The sequence below is a fragment of the Dendrobates tinctorius genome, unplaced genomic scaffold (genome assembly GCF_039654945.1).
Source record: "Dendrobates tinctorius isolate UK_male_01 unplaced genomic scaffold, ASM3965494v1 ptg000008l, whole genome shotgun sequence".
Lineage (NCBI taxonomy): Eukaryota > Metazoa > Chordata > Amphibia > Anura > Dendrobatidae > Dendrobates > Dendrobates tinctorius.
The window spans coordinates 80,164,002-80,177,942 of record NW_027361676.1 but is presented as its reverse complement, the minus strand read 5'-3'; positions in this window follow the sequence as shown (position 1 = coordinate 80,177,942).

Below are 13,941 nucleotides of genomic sequence, written 5' to 3'. Positions count from 1 at the left end.
ACTCCTCTTTGCTATCTATTTCCTCCTCATCCATTGTCTCAATTTCATTAGTGCTCACAGTCACCGTAGATCTTAGGTTCAGTCCCTGTGTGCTGGATTTTTCAGGACCGTGCCTAGACACTGTTTTTGTCTCTGTCTGCATTTTGTTCCCAATAGGTGCTATCTCCATATTATTCTTCCTAAAATCTATAGTATTTTGACTGTCTTGACTATTACTAGTGTTATTTCTTGTATCTCTCTCACCAGGGGTCTTACCCCTCCTGGAGCTGTTGGAGAAACTCCTTCCTCTATGCTCTTTGTGGTGTGTGGGAGTTCTATTCCTCCTATATGTATTATTCTCCATCTCAGGTTTGTACTGGGAATAGTCCTGTCTATCTCTGTTGAGCTTCCTGGACTTCCTAATTACTGTATCGTGTTCGATTTGCGTCAAACTAGTGCTGATATTAGAATATATTCTTTTAAATTCAGTACATGCATTAAACCTATTCAAGCTTGCACTGATTATGTTAATTTCTTCTGTTGCAGCATCTGCAAGTTTTGACCTTTTATCACATAAAATACTCAACAGCGTGTTCATACATTTTCTCAAAACAAAGTTCCAATTTGTAGTAAAGTCATTATCATCAGGAAATGGAGAATTCAATACCAATCTTAGCCCCCTGGGGCAGATGTTCTCCTCTATGTAAACAGCCAAAAACCGGGCATCAATGCCATACTGCACCTCCTTTTTGAGGGCATCCTCCAAAGCATGCAAAAGTTCCTTCATAGTCTTAAGTTCCTCATCGCCAAAGTTCTCACCACCAGTCACATTATCCTCAGAAGATGTTCGACCAGTACCTATGGTGCGTTGTATCAACTTCTCTCTGGAAGCAAATCTTCCACGCAAATAGTCCATCTTATCACGCAAAATTTATGCAGCACTCTGTTCCAAAACGGGATGCTAAGCCCCAACCACCGTCACTCTCCCACAGAAACGATGATTCACTGTATCAATACAAAAAGGGTGGGGGAACAAGAGGTGCAATAGTGCCCTATCACTAGTGACACTACGATGTGAGTGGTGTAATGCAGTTCCACTCACCTATTCCGGTTGTGTGACCCACAACTGGCTTGAAGACATAACACAGTATCAGCTGCTGCAGGACCTCCACCGACCACTCCAAAGTGGAAAAACTGCCAGAGAATATGGGAAGCAAGATGTGCCACAGTCCGCGCTGCTGAATCCACAAAATCACCTGGGATGCAAGATGTAGTAACAAAGTACTGCTTTATTCCTTCCTACGCGTTTCGGCGCCCTTCCTGGCACCTTCCTCAGGGATATTACACCAGCCATAGGAGCAGGGAATTTATAGCCCCTTCCATTAGCAATTATGGGTGTGTTCTGTTTACATATGATGTCATAATGGTCATCACTGGGGGAGGGGCCAGCATTTTTGGCACAATTTCACACAAATAACATAATAAAACAAGAAAATCCTTCAAAATACTTGCTAAAATGTACATAAAAATCCTACCAGTAAAATGATATAAAGACCTTCATAAAAATTGCAGCGGAAACATTGCCAAAGTATCCAGACTGTCAATGCAAAAACAAAAAAATTTTTTAAAAAATATTATCTCCCGACTTTCAGGGTAGTAGAACCCATGTGTTTACTGGTTTCATTTTTTTCTCTTGTGACTTATGTTGAGCGCCACCGTTCTGCTGGTATCAGTGCCTTTGGAACATAGGTTCTATGAACTATTTTGTCACAAAACTATCCTGTTAAATATGTGATACTATGGTTTGTTAAAAAATTATTATAAAAAATTGCAATGAACAATTTTCTTTATTTTTGTTTTGTAGGAGGGAATCAAGGAGCGATGCCACTATTAAATAAAATGGATTATTTCTAAAATTAACTGCTTTTAAAAAACTTATTTTTATTTTCATTTTTATTTTTATTATTTATTATCAATAAAGAATTATCTAAAAATTACTATTGTATAATCGTATTATTAAAAATGGCCTGAAGAAAGTATCTATCATCTTCCGTATAGTTATGGTCACTATTTTATATATTAATTGTGGTGGTGTCACCCATGAAACGTGTGTCTTTTGGTCTAGCACACCTGGGTTCAAGTCACAGGTCTCCATGCAGGCATAAATGACATTGTCTTTTGTAATATCAGGAAAAATTATAAATTGTTATGAGCTTATGCATATTAAATTAGGGAATTGTGAAATTCTAGATAGGATACCAACTTTGATATATATTTAAACAAAATAAATGTGTCATTAGGTGTATGTGAGACATTAAGTGTTTAGATATACCCGTGCGATCAAAAAAGTAGTCAGATGAAAAAATAAATAAAATGTTATTATGTTATTTGTGTGAAATTGTGCCAAAAATGCTGGCCCCTCCCCCAGTGATGACCATTATGACATCATATGTAAACAGAACACACCCATAATTGCTAATGGAAGGGGCTATAAATTCCCTGCTCCTATGGCTGGTGTAATATCCCTGAGGAAGGTGCCAGGAAGGGCGCCGAAACGCGTAGGAAGGAATAAAGCAGTACTTTGTTACTACATCTTGCATCCCAGGTGATTTTGTGGATTCAGCAGCGCGGACTGTGGCACATCTTGCTTCCCATATTCTCTGGCAGTTTTTCCACTTTGGAGTGGTCGGTGGAGGTCCTGCAGCAGCTGATACTGTGTTATGTCTTCAAGCCAGTTGTGGGTCACACAACCGGAATAGGTGAGTGGAACTGCATTACACCACTCACATCGTAGTGTCACTAGTGATAGGGCACTATTGCACCTCTTGTTCCCCCACCCTTTTTGTATTGATACAGTGAATCATCGTTTCTGTGGGAGAGTGACGGTGGTTGGGGCTTAGCATCCCGTTTTGGAACAGAGTGCTGCATAAATTTTGCGTGATAAGATGGACTATTTGCGTGGAAGATTTGCTTCCAGAGAGAAGTTGATACAACGCACCATAGGTACTGGTCGAACATCTTCTGAGGATAATGTGACTGGTGGTGAGAACTTTGGCGATGAGGAACTTAAGACTATGAAGGAACTTTTGCATGCTTTGGAGGATGCCCTCAAAAAGGAGGTGCAGTATGGCATTGATGCCCGGTTTTTGGCTGTTTACATAGAGGAGAACATCTGCCCCAGGGGGCTAAGATTGGTATTGAATTCTCCATTTCCTGATGATAATGACTTTACTACAAATTGGAACTTTGTTTTGAGAAAATGTATGAACACGCTGTTGAGTATTTTATGTGATAAAAGGTCAAAACTTGCAGATGCTGCAACAGAAGAAATTAACATAATCAGTGCAAGCTTGAATAGGTTTAATGCATGTACTGAATTTAAAAGAATATATTCTAATATCAGCACTAGTTTGACGCAAATCGAACACGATACAGTAATTAGGAAGTCCAGGAAGCTCAACAGAGATAGACAGGACTATTCCCAGTACAAACCTGAGATGGAGAATAATACATATAGGAGGAATAGAACTCCCACACACCACAAAGAGCATAGAGGAAGGAGTTTCTCCAACAGCTCCAGGAGGGGTAAGACCCCTGGTGAGAGAGATACAAGAAATAACACTAGTAATAGTCAAGACAGTCAAAATACTATAGATTTTAGGAAGAATAATATGGAGATAGCACCTATTGGGAACAAAATGCAGACAGAGACAAAAACAGTGTCTAGGCACGGTCCTGAAAAATCCAGCACACAGGGACTGAACCTAAGATCTACGGTGACTGTGAGCACTAATGAAATTGAGACAATGGATGAGGAGGAAATAGATAGCAAAGAGGAGTCAAGCCTTTTTCCAGATGAAATATTGGATGATGAGGGTTTCATCGTGATAGAGAAATTACCTAGCAGCATGACAAGATTAATCAATGGGGATAGGAATATAAACAAAGAAGCATCCAATAACGAGCCAGCTAGCAGCAATCAAGTCATTACTGTAGCACAAGTACATAATAATGCAGAGGATCCAAAACCTGTTGGAACTGGAACAGTTAATGTTGATGAACATCTTAACAAAATCAAAGAACTCATCGATAGAATCAACAGAGAGAGGCCCCTAGACCCAATCATATTACATGACAATAATAAGCCATTGAAAAACAATAAAAACTCTGTACCCGACTTAATGATTATTACAGAAACTGATCAGAACCAGGAGGATTTAATCAGTATAGTAACACCAACACCTATAGAAACAGGTAGCAATACCCCTACACAAAAGGTTATATTAGACAACTCAAAAAATCAAAATAATGGCATAGTTCCTTTTTTAGCTGCTGTAAACGTAACAAATCAAAATATAACGAAATTTTTCAGTCCCGCTCTTGGAAAAAGAAAAAAAGAGGAAAAAGAGGAAGAGGAAATAAAGAAAAAAGCAAAGATCACTTTCCGGGATTGAAACAGATAACGGTAACTAATAATAATGTCATTAATTTATCAGATTATTCATTGACAGAAGAAGAAAAGGAGCTTCTGAATAAGGGCTTACTTTTCTGCCCCACGAACCAACCAGACGATTTTAAACTTTTTATAGATGTGCATCAGTATATTAGGAGGTTGACTCTCAAAAGGCATTTCTTATTAAAGCTAGATGACACGAAAGATAACAAAAGTGAAGCACCATCTGATCCTACTCTGAAAACAAAATCCAATTTCTATCCCTTGGAAAGTAGGGGTCATATACTAGAGACGTTCCAAGACTTACTATTAAAAGATCTTAAAAAGGACACCTTAATGAAGAAAGCCGGCAACTTAAGGGGGGATAAGAATAATCTCACGAAGAAAGAGAGAGAAGCCCTGAAAAATTTGGGTAAGAATAGTGAAATAGTAATTCGGGCAGCCGATAAGGGGGGCGGCATAGTGATACAAAACACCAATGATTATAAAAAAGAAGCATTAAGATTATTGTCGGACACTAAATACTATGAGAAAGTAAAAAATAACCCGTACCCCACATTAACAAAAATACACAATCAAAAAATAAACATGGCATTCCAACAGGGGATAATTAATAAGGACTTAAAGAAGTTTCTAATAAAAAGGCAACCCCCCATTCCATTCCTATACCACTTGCCCAAGATTCATAAAAGCTTGGACAATCCCCCTGGGCGACCAATAATCTCAGGAATTGATTCCCTGACAAGTAACCTTGCCACCTATATTGATAGAAATTTACAGAAATACGTGGTGAAATTAGAAAGCTATATTAAGGATTCTACGGATATGATCAGGATTTTGGGAAGAATCACATGGAAAAAATCATATAGATTTGTCACCATGGATGTTACATCATTGTACACGAATATAGGTCATGAAATAGGATTACTCTGTATTGAATACTACCTAAAAAGAGACATACAATTGGATATAAGGAACATCAACTTCATTCTGGATGGCCTAAATTTCATATTAAACAATAACTTTTTCACCTTTGATGGTGACATGTACCATCAAAAGTATGGTACAGCTATGGGTTCGAAAACAGCTTGTTCGTACGCTAATCTTTTTATGGGTCTTTTTGAAGACATACATATATATGGAAACAAATACAAGAATGGCTTGGTTTTATATAAAAGGTTTATTGATGACTTATTCCTGATCTGGGACACGGAAGTTGGTGACATGGAGGAGTTTTTCAGTGACATCATTAATAACCACTGGGGGATAAATTTTGAACGAACAATACATGAAGAAAGCATCAATTTCCTGGACCTAACAATTTTCTCTGATGGCACAAGGATACATACAAAAACATACTTTAAGCCTACGGACAGGAATTCATATATTGACTTCAGGAGTGGACATTACACAAAATGGCTGCGTAATATACCGGCCAATCAATTTAGAAGGATTAAGAAGAATTGCACTTCCAAGGATGACTACGCTTCTCAATCTGAAATACTCAGAAAAAGATTCCTAGAGAAAGGATACCCAAAAAAATTGATATCCAGCACACAAAAGCACAGTGGAGAAATCCCGCAAGAAACCCTCCTTATACAGAAAGACAGAAAAGGGACAGAGAAGAATAAAGCATTTAATTTTATAACGACTTATAATAATTGTCACAAGTCAATCAAAAAATGCCTTCATAGACACTGGCACTTACTTCTAAGTGATCCAATATTAAAATCCATTGTACCTGATAGACCAGGAATTACTTTCCGCAGGGCGCCAAACATTAAAGGGATAATAGCTCCTAGTAGGCTCAAACAGAAGACAACCACGAATTATGCCAAAGTACTGCAGAAAAAGACATCAAAATGTAGAAAAAATAGATGCCTTTGTTGTCGGAGCATCCAACAGACAAGCAGCTTTAAATCCGCATCAACGAATGAATCCTTTACCATTAAACATGACATGAATTGCTCTACAGAGTTTGTAATTTACCTGCTTGAGTGTCCATGTGGCATGCAGTATGTTGGCAGAACTATCAGACCACTTCATGAGCGGCTAAACAAACATCGTTCAAATATAAAGAGTGGGTATAGAGCACATGGAGTGTCATTCCATTATGACACGTATCATAACAGAGATGCAACAGCAATCAAGATAACCCCGATCGATCATATAGCAGTGAATATACCCAACAGATTCGAGCTGCTCAAAAAACGTGAAAAATATTGGATGTTTAAACTGGACACATTAAAACCGAGAGGGCTAAACATAATTTCAGAACTAATATAAATTATAATCCCCCAACCCCCCCCCTCTCTTGGTCACATCCTGAGTGGGTAAGAAAGGCGCACCATAGTAGGAGGAATTCCTGCATCCTTATGTCACACACTTAAGCAAACCTCACTTTATTTTTTCATTCTATCTTTTTTCATTTTATTTATTTTTTCATCTGACTACTTTTTTGATCGCACGGGTATATCTAAACACTTAATGTCTCACATACACCTAATGACACATTTATTTTGTTTAAATATATATCAAAGTTGGTATCCTATCTAGAATTTCACAATTCCCTAATTTAATATGCATAAGCTCATAACAATTTATAATTTTTCCTGATATTACAAAAGACAATGTCATTTATGCCTGCATGGAGACCTGTGACTTGAACCCAGGTGTGCTAGACCAAAAGACACACGTTTCATGGGTGACACCACCACAATTAATATATAAAATAGTGACCATAACTATACGGAAGATGATAGATACTTTCTTCAGGCCATTTTTAATAATACGATTATACAATAGTAATTTTTAGATAATTCTTTATTGATAATAAATAATAAAAATAAAAATGAAAATAAAAATAAGTTTTTTAAAAGCAGTTAATTTTAGAAATAATCCATTTTATTTAATAGTGGCATCGCTCCTTGATTCCCTCCTACAAAACAAAAATAAAGAAAATTGTTCATTGCAATTTTTTATAATAATTTTTTAACAAACCATAGTATCACATATTTAACAGGATAGTTTTGTGACAAAATAGTTCATAGAACCTATGTTCCAAAGGCACTGATACCAGCAGAACGGTGGCGCTCAACATAAGTCACAAGAGAAAAAAATGAAACCAGTAAACACATGGGTTCTACTACCCTGAAAGTCGGGAGATAATATTTTTTAAAAAAAATTTTTTTGTTTTTGCATTGACAGTCTGGATACTTTGGCAATGTTTCCGCTGCAATTTTTATGAAGGTCTTTATATCATTTTACTGGTAGGATTTTTATGTGCATTTTAGCAAGTATTTTGAAGGATTTTCTTGTTTTATTATGTTATTTGTGTGAAATTGTGCCAAAAATGCTGGCCCCTCCCCCAGTGATGACCATTATGACATCATATGTAAACAGAACACACCCATAATTGCTAATGGAAGGGGCTATAAATTCCCTGCTCCTATGGCTGGTGTAATATCCCTGAGGAAGGTGCCAGGAAGGGCGCCGAAACGCGTAGGAAGGAATAAAGCAGTACTTTGTTACTACATCTTGCATCCCAGGTGATTTTGTGGATTCAGCAGCGCGGACTGTGGCACATCTTGCTTCCCATATTCTCTGGCGATTTTTGAATTTGACTGACCCGTTTTGCTCAACTCTAAAGGAGAGCCTCTCATCTCTATTTAATAAATGCATTTCTGCATTCTTTCATTCATATACATATATATCTACTTCTATGCTGTGTATTTCTGTGTAGAAAACCCCTTGCAGCTTTTTTAAAGACATATTGCATACTGTAGCTTAGAATACACCTACTGTAGTTTAAAGATAGGTCTAATATTTTATACATACATTTGCATTTGAACTCACGACAGAGCACTCAACAAGACAAATATTCAGCACCTTTAAAGTAGGCTCATATAAATAAATGTCTTTTTCCAGAAGCGTTATCTGTTTCCCTCGATGAGTGAAAAATATTTACATGTCATTACATTAAGTTTACTTATGATCACCAGTAATCATTAAGAAGCAATAAACTGTATAGCGATGCGTAGTAAATAATGCTAGGACTTCAAGAATGTTTACTGAGATTTTCTATTTCATTGTTGAGAGTGCATATTACTAAATCCATTAAAGGAAAATTAGCTTTTAGATATTGTATTTTTATAGTACATTATGTCTCCAGAGGCAGGATTATTATTTGCAATAGTCCTAGACATGTAATTTTCTTGAATATTGCAGCTCCTATTTCTTCTGTTGCAATCATAAAATTAGTTAACAAAATAAAATTACGGTAGTTAATGAAATATATTGGAATGATAATGAAATTGTCATTTTTGATATATAATATTAATACTACCACTAGTTTGTTCTGTGCGTTATACTGAAATAGAAAACACAAACATTGCTCTGTAATCGCTATATATATATATATATCTAAAGTATTATTACAACAATTTAAAACTTAATTGAATCTCATAATGTGCGCAGGATAAATGTGATTTATATATCAGCAACATTAGATATAAAACAATATATTCCAACAAGAAGGCTGCAATACAGCTAACGGGTCAACGAGCATTGTGTCTCAAGATTCCAAATATCTGCATTCTATCTCAATTCTCAATATATAAATCCAGTCCATAATGGTCCATTTTAGATATGAATTTCTATGCAAATAAATTACTTAAAGGGGTTGTCCGATACAAATAGATAAATGAATTCCCCCTGCACACACATTGTGAGTTGCAAAGATTCTCCGGTTTATGAGCTGACTGGGGGGGTATGTATGCATTATACTGTACATACTCATTGGCAGAGCCCGTCCTGTGGGTGCAGCTTCAATACATACAGTTGTATTGAGCTAGACTGTGCCCGGTCTAGGGATGTGACCATCCAGTGGACATGGTTGACTTGAGGGCACAGCCTCACTTCATACAAGTGTATGAAGTGAGGCCATGCCCACTAGATGGACTCCACCTTGGAGTATGTATAACTCATTTATACCCCCTGGCCCTTGCTCATAAACCAACGAATCCTTGCAGCGCACAGTGCATGTACTAGGGGATTTAAAAGTCTGCCATCACACAGAGTGACTGTAGACTCATCAATTTTGACTGACAACCCCTTTAACATTGATGGGAGTTACTTATCCTTGGAAGTTACTGATACTTTATTATTTATACTAGATGGAGGTCATGAGCATGCTTTTTTCTATTGTTTTTTAGTTAAAGGGATTTTGCACTTTCTAGTGATGTTTCTAAACAGAAATGTACAGATATAGTGCCATATACAGTATAAGACACCTATCCATTACTAATCCTATAGTTGCCGTATTTTTCAGATTAGAAGACGCTATGCATTATAAGACGCACCACAAATTTTGAAGAGAAAAATAGGAAAAAATCTTTTTTTAACAAAATGATAATGCTTTTCATAATCCATACATCTTATTGCTTACCAGCTGTGGTGGATGCAGTGAAGCAGGGTCCCAGGTTTGCTGCTGGAGGAGGCAAGAGTGGAACGTTGCTTCAGGCCGCAGGGGGTGTTCCAATGTGCGGCACGCCACTGCAGGTGCCTGGTGCCGCTGCTGAGCTGTCATGTGGTGGTGTTGCGCTTTGTCTCGGTGGCGGTGCTGTGTTGTGTTACGGTGCCGCTGCTGCGCTGTGTCCCAGTGGCGGTGCTGCACTATGTCCAGGTGATGGGCATTGCCGACATTTTGTGAAAAGCCAGAGCCCCCGGCAGTTGCATGGTTTACTTTGCGGTGGACTCCGGGAAAATGGCTGCCGAGTGGCGGTGCATGCGCAGATGGAGATCTCAGCACCATAATCTTGGGAGATGAGATCTCAGAGCTGAGATTTTATCTACCAAGATAGGAAAGTTCCACAAACACAACTATCACTGCAGCCCTCCACCAGTCGGGCCTTTATGGTAGAGTGGCCCGATGAAAGCCTCTCCTCAGTGCCAGACATATGAAAGCCCGCAAAGAGTTTGCTAAAAACACAAGGACTCCCAGACTATGAGAAATAAGATTATCTGGTCTGATGAGATGAAGATACAACTTTTTGGTGATAATTCTAAGCGATATGCGTGGAGAAAACCAGGTACTGCTCATCACCTGCCCAATACAATCCCAACAATGAAACATGGTGGTGGCAGCACCATGCTATGGTGGTGCTATTCAGCTTCAGGGACAGAATGACTGGTTGCAATTGAAGGAAACATGAATGCAGCCAAGTACAGAGATATCCTGGATGAAATCCTCTTCCAAAGTGCTCTGGTCGTCAGACATGGCCAAAAGTTCACCTTCCATCAAGACAATGACCCTAAACACACAGCTAAAATAACAAAAAAGCAGCTTCAGAACAACTCTGTGACCATTGTTGATTGGCCCAGCCAGAGCCCTGACCTAAGCCAAATTGAGCATCTCTGTAGAGACCTGAAAATGGCTGTCTACCAACATTCACCATCCAACCTGATGGAACTGAAGAGGATCTGCAAGAAAGAATGGCTAAGGATCCCCAAATCCAGGTGTGAAAAACTCGTTGCATCATTCCCAAGAAGACTTATGCCTGTACTTTCTCAAAAGGGTGTTTCTACTCAATACTGAGCAAAGGGTCAGAATTCTTATAACCATGTGATATTTCAGTTTTTCTTTTTTAATAAATTTGCAAAAATTTCTACATTTCTGTTTTTTTTTCAGTCAAGATGGTGTGGAGAGTGTATATTAATGAGAAAAAAAATGAACTTTCTTGAATTTACCACATGGTTGCAATGAAACAAAGAGTGAAAAAATTAAAGGGTTCTGAATACATTCCGTACCCAATGTATAACTATTATTCCTAGATAGCGACGATGCCACAAAACATTATAGCTGTCATGCAATGATGCAAAAGAGTGTTTGCACATCAACCCTTCTTGTATAGCTAAGAGTGACCACCAAGATTTGCAGTGACAGAGAGTGGTTTTTACTGAACCACAGTCTGAATTGTGATATCAATGTGATGGAATGCACTACTGTACAGTATTTTTACAAGCAGCAATAAAGCAGTTATGTGACAGATAATATTATGACACATAAAGACTGGAGCTTGTGTTACTTTCTAATCCGCTATTGGTAGGTGATGAGGGCCATGTGTCACTTACTGGAACCTTTGAAAGAGGGTTCAAAATTGTTAGTCTTCAAAATGTTTAGGACGTCTCCGCATTAAACCAATTTTTAGTTAAATTATTTTTTGGGGGTCTGCATCTGGGATCAATTTCCCATGAAGGATCCTTTGCAATATTGCAACATTGTGCAGGTAAAAGGACAAAATACAAACTTTTTTCAAACAAAATTCTTCTGTTTCCTTGACTAAAATTTTTGGGTTAGCTCTACTTCCACTTAATGTTCAGTGAAATTCATTGTTTTACGGTAGGGAGTATCTGACCAAGAATTGGGGTCTTGCACAGGATGTGACACAAAATGTTAAATAGTTGTAGCTTATCAAACAAAAATTCTTCTTATTTAGTTATTGAAATTTTCTGTAACAAAAATATACCATATTTTTCACTTTATAAGACACTCCGAATTATAAGACGCACCCCAAATTTTGAGGAGAAAAATAGGAAAAAACATTTTTTTAATAAAATGGTGGTGCTTCCTATAAACCAGGCATCTTATTGCTTACCGGGGGTGGTGGGAAGTGGGGTCCCATGGTTGCTGCTGGAAGAAGCAGGGGTGTAACGTTGCTGCTAGGATGAGGGGGTGTTTTGATGTGCGGGTGTCCGATGCTGCCTCTGTGCTAAGTCCCCAGTGTTGCCGTCACCACGCTCTGTACCTGGTGCTGCCGGGTGCTGCCGCCCGCCCTGTCCCCCGATGCCACCACCACGCTCTATACCTGTTGCTGCCGGGTGATGCCACCCGCTCTGTCCCCCGGTGCTGCAACTGCACTCTGTACCTGGTGCTGCCGGGTGCTGCTGCCACGCTCGGTCCCCCGGTGCTGCCGCCGCACTCTGTCCCCCAGTGCTTGCCACCACTGCGCTCTGTCCCGTGCTGCGTGGGAGGCTCTGCCGTTCCATCCATGCTTGCAGTGCCCTGTGCAGTGGATTTCTTCCAGGAAAATGGATGCCGTGCAAGCGCAGATGGAGATCTCTGCACTGAAATCTCGGGAGATGAGATTTCAGCGCTATAATTTAATCTCCCAAGATTTAAGTGTCAAGATCTCCATCTGCGCTTATGTGGCGGCCATTTTCCCGGAAGAAATCCACCGCACAGAGCATTGCAAGTATGGATGGAACAGCAGAGCCTCCCACGCAGCACGGGACAGAGCGCGGCAAGCATCGGGGGACAGAGCGCAGCGGCAGCACCCAGCTGCACCGAGGGACAGAGCATGGCGGCGGCAAGCACCGGACACCAGCAGTTATAATGCAGAATATATCTGGATCTGTCCATCTGTGTTCCTTTAGGTAAGCTTTCCACCCTCACCCCATACACCTCCATCATGGTTTTAGGGATTGCTCTAATGGGATCTGCCTACCGCTATTACCATTAGTGCCTCATAAATACTGAGGCAGGATTTTTCCTCACTTACTGATTATGTGCATTTTTTGCCGCAATATTCACCTGCGCTGGATATATCCTGCATTATAGCTTGCATATTTGCTGCATGATGTATATTTTTGTGAGTTTGGGGCACAGTTTGTTATTTTTTCTCCCCTTCTGGTCAGTCCTGTCTGCGTCTTAATATTTCTTTGCAACTTTGCTCTTTGACTTATTATATGTCTGTGCATGTGCTCTTTAATAAATTTTGCACTTTTATATTTACTTTTTGAATCCATTACTCCTTATTTCTCCTTGTGCGCTTAGTGTTAATCCAGTAAAGAGCAGTACAATAAAGTAAAATTAGGCCACCTGAATGAAAAAAGGGGGTGAAGTCATTCTACCCATATTAACACTTGTGAGAAAACAGCAGCCCCTACACACGTTTTTGCAGTTTTTGTCTCATTTTGGCATGTCATGTTTTCATAGAATCATAGAATGGTACAGTTGGAAGAGAGCTACTAGTCATCAGGTCCAACCTCCACTCCAGCTCAATGCAAGATTCACTAAATCGTCTCAGACAGATGTGTGTCCAACCTCTGTTTCAAGAATTCCAACGAAGGAGAACTCACCACCTCTTGTGGCAGCCTGTTCCACTCATTGATCACTCTGTCAAAAAGTTTTTTCTAATGTCTAATCTGTCTCCTCCCAGTTTCATCCAATTTCTAGTGTTTCCTTGTGCAAATGAGAATAAAGCTGATCTTTCTACAGTGTGACAGCCATTGATATAGTTGTATATATTTGTTTTATTAACTTTCCTTTCAGTCTTCTCTTTCACTAGCAAAAAATTCCCAAATCCTCTAACTGTTCCTCATAGGACATTGTTTGCAGACCAGTCACCATTCTGGTCGCTGTTCTCTGAACTTTCTCCAGTTTGTTCATGTTTTTTTTAAAATGTGATGCCCAGATCTGGACACAGTATTCCAGATGAGACCTGACCAAG